Source organism: Oryza sativa, chromosome 7 (assembly GCF_034140825.1).
Source record: "Oryza sativa Japonica Group chromosome 7, ASM3414082v1".
NCBI lineage: Eukaryota > Viridiplantae > Streptophyta > Magnoliopsida > Poales > Poaceae > Oryza > Oryza sativa.
In genome coordinates, this window is record NC_089041.1 from 657,718 (window position 1) to 665,411 (window position 7,694).

Below are 7,694 nucleotides of genomic sequence, written 5' to 3' on the forward strand. Positions count from 1 at the left end.
ACTAATTTAGTATTATAAATATTATTATATTTGTCTATAAACTTAGTTAAATTACAAACTTAGTCAAATTTGAAACAGTCATCTTATAACCTAAAAGGATGGAGTATATAATACATGGAGTAGCTTATCTTTATCTTTACCTATTATAAAAGTTTAAGATGTTTTTGCCAAAAAATTTTCGTACGTTGTCCGATTCCCTCCTCGCGATCTTTTTTTTTTGCGATTTTTCCGTGTTATTTTCCTGTCCAACTCCCTCCCCGTTCCCACTCGTGTCGCGCCACAGCGCCAGTACCACATAAGGCGGATGTTGCACAAATTCAAATACGTGTGGCGCCGGTACCACATAAAGCGGATGTTGCACAAATTCAAATACCGATACAAAATCCAATCGGACATTGAATCTAGAGAAAAAGAAAACGAAACAAGAAGATTAAAAAAACCGCACAAATAAAAAAATCGCACAAAAAAAGCCCACGACCGGCTCAAATCGATCCAATTTTCTTCATTGAGTACTTCAATACCCATTCCCAAATTGAAGATGAATATATGAACAACAAACAATAATCCCCATAACCTTATTTCAAGATATGAACAACACATACAAATCCTTAAGATTAAAAAAACATGAATAAACATGAACAAATCACATGAGTAATTTATTATCATCGCCATCATCACTGCTTCTGCTTCTGGTGTGGGAGGAAGAACAGGAGGGGGCGGCGTCACCATCGCACCTCCCAGATCGGCCCATCTCCGACCTCCAACACTAATGGATCAGACAAGCCACCGCCACCAGAGGAAAGTAGAGGAGAAGAAGGGTATTTGTCGCACCTGCAGCCCGTTGTCGCCGTCAGCTCGCTACCATGGCGGTCGTCGCCGGTTGATGCCGTAGCCGGTGGCGGGAGGAGTCCGCAAGACCGAGTCGCCATCGCCGCCGCCTCGAGTCGCCTCGCCCTTGCCGGGAAGGGTGAGTGCAGGAAGAGGAGGAGATGGAGTAGAAGAGGATGGATCTAGGACGCCGGACCGCCGCCGCCTCCCTTCCCACTGGATCCGGCAGAGGGGAGGGCGCCGCCCCTGCCCACCGCCTCCCCTCCCACCGGAAGGGAGGGCGCCGCCGCTTGCCACCACCCGTCAACATCGAGCCCTCCCGCGGCCCCATGGCGAGGGAGAGGAGGCGAGGGACAGAGAGGCGTCGCTGCGCGGAAGGAGAGCCGCCGACGCCGAGGAGTAGCTTGCCGGCGCTGCTCCCCGGCTCGTTGCGCACCGCTGCTCCTGCTCTCTAGGCATCATTGCCGCGGGACGGCGGGTCGTGTGTAGAGGGAGAGAGGAGGCGTGGAGAATGAGAGAGGAGAGGAGAGGATGTGTGGCTGGCGACAGGAGAGAGACGGGGAAAGAGAGAGAGAGAGTAAACGAGAGAGGGTGGATAGAGATAATGTTCTTTGACTAGAAACAGTCACGATATTTTCTAAGTAACGTACTGTACCAGCTTCTGTTTTTCTTATACTCCGTTTCGAAATGTTTGACACCGTTGACTTTTTAAGCACATGTTTGACCGTTCGTCTTATTCAAAAACTTTTGTAAAATATGTAGAATTATAAGCCTACATAAAAATATATTTAACAATAAATCAAATGATTGGAAAAGAATTAATAATTACTTAAATTTTTTAAATAAGACGAACGGTCAAACATGTGCTAAAAAATCAATAGTGTCAAACATTTCGAAACGGAGGGAGTACTAAAATGGAATCTATGACCTAGATATGCTATTGATTGAATTGAATTCCGCTGAAAAATTACAGTGGGCTGAGATACACATATATACTTAGTGTTGTTCTCTTTAATTATTATTTTCTACTAGCGAAAAGACTCGTGAGTTATAACGGGTGAAAAAATATTTAATCATAATATACGTTTTTCATGCATAACCATGTCAATAACAATGTTTGTATGGATCGTTTGCAGCTGAGACAATAAAAAAATTAGAACATCTTCAATGTAATCTCGCATGTTTTTATTTAATTTTTTTTACCTACGATGGAAATATTTTTTTTCTCGCATATTTTTTTATTATTTATAGAAGACAGAAAACATTATTTTAACGCTTTTTCTGACTTTTTTTCTTACGTATTTTTTAACCGTTTTTATTTTCTCATGCTTTTTTTAAGTTGTAGAATGAAAACTTCTCTTTTGAGTAGTTATATTAGATTAGAGATAGAGAAAGATATATACTGTCTACAAAAACGAATAGAAATCGGACTTCTTTTCCACACTTTTTTTTCCACCTTTTTTCACACGTGATTTTTTAGTTTATACGAGCCATTTTTTCGTCACTTTCTTAGGAAATCGGACAAACTTTTTTTTACATGTTTTTGTGGTTTTTTTATTTTTCGCCTTTTACAAAATCAGACTTTTTTCCATTTTTATGGGAATCGGATCTAGCTTTTTTTTAAAACTTTTTTTCACCTTTATAGGAATCAGATTTCTTTTTCGGTTCGGATCTACGTTTTTTTTTGCCACTTAGTGGAACCAGAATTTTTTTAGTTGTTTTTCGCTATTTTTTTTCTCAGATTTTTTCCTTTTTAGGGGGAATCGGATCTACGGTTTTTTTTCACCACCTTTTTAGGGGAGTCGGACTTTTTTTTTGTTGTTTTTTTTGCTATTTTTTTTATTTTGACGGACGAAGGAAACGTTTTGAAATTTTTTAAGTAGTAGAAATTGCTGACACCAAAATCACCAAAACTTTTCTACTATTATAAAAATTGAAGATAATTTTACCAGTACTCTGGTACGTCATTCGTGTATAAGTTGATTTTTAACCGTATTGAAAAATACAGTTCGTTCGCTTTTGAAAATATAGATCTATATTTGAGTCGGGTTTTAATTTCGTTCGCTTTTGAAAATACATAAGAAGTCGTATAAGAAATCTCTTGAAAAAAAACTCGCGTGCTAACTTAACATGATTTAATCTCTTGAAAAGAAAAACTTGCATGACATGATTTTCTAGAAAAGTATATATCCAAGCAAATTCTCACAGTAAACAATAATAAGATTATAATAGCCTTCACCCGTTGCAACGCACTGGCATTTGTTTTAATATAGCTCATATTCAGACTATATGTTTGCACAGTAGATGTTTATTGATTCTTACGTACACAGTACGTACATACGTATGTGCGTACGTGCATGTACGTACGGTACGCATGCTCTTCAATGGCAGGCAACGCATGTAATATGTATATATATATCCGGCGCCTGCTCGATCTCTCGTACTGAAATTAATTTAACCTCGACGTAAGTACGCGTACTGTTTATTACTTGGGCGCATATATGATGGCTCGTAATTAGTTAGTGGTGGTAAGTGTCAAAGTACACTCCTGTCAGTAGTGTACGTAGTAGTAAATCCACCGTGTGTATATTAACTCCAGTGTTAATTGTGCTATCACTTGTGGAGAAAGAGTTTATAGTCCCGGTTGGCAACCCTCTGTACGAATCCGGGATTAAAAATGTCCATATTTAGTCAAAAATACATCTTTTGTCCCGGTTAATGTAACCAACTGGGACTAAAGGCTTTTTTCTTTTTTTTCTTTTCTCACGTTCAATATCTCCAAATCATTATAAAAATAACAAATAACAAATCACACCACACAACACAAATAACAGATAGCATGAATCACATATAGTTCACATATCACATATCGCCCCATATCATTTACAAATCACAGATCACATCACAAATCGCAGATCGAACAGATCACAGATCGCATAAATTATAGTCATTCACATCACATTAAGAAGGAAAAAAAAGAAAAAAAAGAGTAAAATTTCCCATGCTGGCCACCGCCGGGGCAGCCCTCCGCGGCCCTCCGTGCCTCCGCCGCTTGCTGCCGCCGGGGCGGCCCTCCGCGCATTCACCGCCGGGCTTCCGTGCGGGGCAGCCGCCGCTGCCGGCCGCCGCCGCCAGGAAGACATGGGAGAGGGGAAGGGGAGGAGGAGAAGGACGAAGAGGAGAAGGAGTGAGGAGGAGAACTAATGGAGGAGAAGAAAAGCTAAGGATAAGACTGAGGAGGGACAGACAGATCGACGCGCCAAGAGATAAACATCGCGCCGGCTTGGAGTGATTTTTAGTCCTAGTTGGTATAAACAACCGGAACTAAAAATCCAACCGGGACTAAAAATAATTGGGGCTTGACACGACCTGACAACTTCTTCAACCGGGACTAAAAATGATCTTACCAACCGGGACTAAAGATTAAAAAATACCCCTTAGCTTTTAAACCGGGACTAAAGAAACTTTTTAGTCTCGGTTTTTATTGAAACCGGGACTATTGTGAAATTTGGCCGACCGACCAAAAATAGTTTTTCCACCCGTGTACCATACATGGACACCATCCATGTATACTCCATTATTATTATTAAGCTTTGGCCAGCAGTTTGTAGCCTACCTACCTCTTCGTAATTAATTTCATACTCTAAATTTAGTTAATTACTTATTAGAGGGCGTGCTTATTCCGTTCGTTTCTGATTAACATATAGATTTTACCTTAATTTTCATTAGTATATTTTTTAAATTGCTAAATGGCATATTTCGTATGAAAATTTAAAATATCATATAAATCTCGTTTTTAAGTTTGTAGTTAAAACTTAATTAAATATGTACTAATGACTTTCTTATTTTACATGCATGTTAGTACTTAATCTTCATATTCAGTATTACCGAATGGGGTCTCAGAGGTGCCTATATTGTCTTTTATTATATATATACATGGCTCATGTTGTATTATACTTCATGATGTTCGTTAACATATAGCAGTATTTTCCACCGTCAACTAGCTTACTGACCGCGGGGGGGGGGGGGGGGGGGAGATTAATGTCAGTAAGATATACACATATAAATCGTTCGTGATTTTTATATGACACTCTCTAATTAATTTTCTATATAAGGATTATATACTTATCTCTACTACTCTAAAAGATAGGTTTGTCCATCCACCCCTATCATCTGTTCTATTCAAGGCATTCCCTCTCTCACCATGCATATAGGTCACATGGAAATCAATATGGGTGCAGCTAAAAATTGTCACACACTATGATCATATTCAATCTATGATCGTAGATTCGTAGTGTGTTATATCTATAATCCTGTTACAAATCACGACAGACACCTTAGTCTTAGTAATTTATTTAAATAATATAAACCATTACAAAATGACTACTTTTACTCGGTCATTCGGTGATTGATTAGTTAATCGACTATAGATACAAAGCAATCAGTTTGATTAACTTTTAACCGCAGTCATCAAAACACCGACACTATAATAGGAGGGTTTTTACTTGTAAGTTTTATTCAGGAGAAATGTGAGTGGCCGGAGGAGTTCAGCTTGGAAGCTAGCTTCTGTGTTCCAAGAACCATACAGAAGACGAAATATTCGCCGCGTACTTAAACTTTTCTTAAAATTTTCTTTTACCACCCAACTTTTTATTAATACTCCCTGTCGATTGATATATATTTATTTTATCTTTGATTTGACTGCACACGGATTATTACTAGTACTGCCATTAGTTCCCCTCCTAGAGCAAGCAACATTGTCCCTCATTTCGGTCCCACATTTTGGAGACCTTGCATGGTGATGGAAGATACACGTACATTTGCTCCTCCCTTTTTTTTAATAGAAAACGTTATTGATTTTTCAATAAGACGAATGATCAAACGTGTGACAAAGAGTCATCGACATTATCTATTAAAAAACAAATGTAGTATTTAATTACTACTAGAAACCAGGAAATTACATGCATTTTCGAATGAATTTGTTCATTTCTCATGAAAATCCTTCAAAATTCCTCCTTTCTAATTAAGCTTCTATATGAAATATTTAACATGATTTTTTTAGAAAGTGTACTGATTAATTGATCTATAACAAATAAAAGCCATTTTGTTTTACTCCAAAGCTCTTTGGTCTATGTCTTCAAAATTCCTCCTTTCTAATTAAGCTTCTATATGAAATATTTAACATGATTTTTTTAGAAAGTGTACTGATTAATTGATCTATAACAAATAAAAGCCATTTTGTTTTACTCCAAAGTTCTTTGGTCTATGTCTATATATCTCTACTAATATAAAAATTGAAGATGCTTTTGCCGGTATTTTGGTACATCATCTATATTAATTTGAGTCAGTTTTTAAGTTATTTCACTTTTGGAAATAGAGATCCGTGTATGAGTTGGATTTTAAGTTCGTTTGCTTTTAAAAATACAAAAGAAGTCGTATAAGAAATTTCTTTAAAAAACTTGTATGCTAACTTGAAAGGAAAGTCAGACTTCTAATTGAAGCTCATGATTTTCTAAAAAAAAATCCAAATGAATTCTCATGGTGAATTTCATCCTAGCTAAACCGTATAACAATAATAAGATTAAAATAGCATTCACCTGTTGTAACGCACATACATTTTTTCTAGTTAATATATAAATGACAAACTAAAATATATATGCACGCATGTACAATACTACTAATTGGAGTACCTTTGTAGCTGTGTTGATCGGTAGCATAAGCCAGACACACACATATATGCATCCCTACATATACGAGGCATACAGAAATTATAGAGGCTATACGAACTATAGTACTATCGACAATATAAATATATGAATGTAAATTGAGAAGGTGATAGCCTCTACTCTCTGCCTCAAAATAAATAAATAAAATATAGAATTAATGTGACGTATTCTAATACTATAAATTTAAACAGAAATACTAAGATATATCACATCCCCGTATTAGGTTAATTTATTTATTTTGAGAGGGAAGGAGTTTCTTAGCTGGTTAATTAATTACTAGTAGATATTACTATATCCCTAATCCATGGCCATTAATTTACATCATAGTAGTATTGATCATGACAATCGTCCTTAAAAAAAAATATTGACTGTTACCCTTACGTGCAGTACATTGACAAGTACATGCATATCATGTATTATAATTATTGGGTCATCAATCAATTATATCGATCGATCTCATTACTCTCTCTCTCTCTCTCTCTCTCTCTCTCTCTCTATAGATTTGTTTTTGTGAGGTCTCTATCTCAGAATCTGTTTCATCCCGTAAAATTATATACGCTAGTAAGTAGCCTGCATATATGATGCATTATTCCCAAATCATATACAGAGATGGTGGACTGATGCACATGGGTACGTGTAAACTAATTAAGCCTTCTAGCTAGGTCCTTAATCAATTACCATGGGGGAACTGATGACAAATGAAAGAGAAAATCTTATCAGATCAGGTCTTTTTAGTCAGGGAGGTGTGTGACCTCATGACTGGACACGGAGAGATCTTAGTCAGAAAAATTCACCAATGTGTAAACTCAGCCAGTCATTCTTTAGCTAATAAGGCTCGTTATGAAGCTGGCTTAAAAGTTTGGTTAGAGAATAACTGTGACGAGTTACTACATCTTGTAAGAGTTGATTTAAATCCTGAATAAAGATCTCCCCTTTTACCCGAAAAAAAAATATCAAGGTGCTAGCCATCTTAGATATATTAATTATATATTTTTATTTTTTTCTGTTTGCATCAATTGGTGTAGGTATGGAAGGCGCAAAAATTAATTACTCTACTGAATAAATGTCCAGATTTTTTTTCTTGGTAATCATCAGCTGGGTTGAAAGTTGAAATTAACAAACACTCTATAGCTAGCAACG

General features: G+C 36.9%; 1 long non-coding RNA gene across 1 annotated transcript; it reads right to left on the reverse strand.

The window, feature by feature from the left end:
• Nucleotides 1-479: 479 nt before the first annotated feature.
• Nucleotides 480-1,398, reverse strand: LOC107281663 (uncharacterized). Its single transcript, XR_001547418.3, has 2 exons — nt 832-1,398; nt 480-758 (listed from the first exon to the last, which is right to left on the reverse strand). It is a non-coding gene; the product is annotated as an uncharacterized lncRNA (long non-coding RNA).
• Between the last annotated feature and the right edge of the window lie 6,296 nt (nt 1,399-7,694).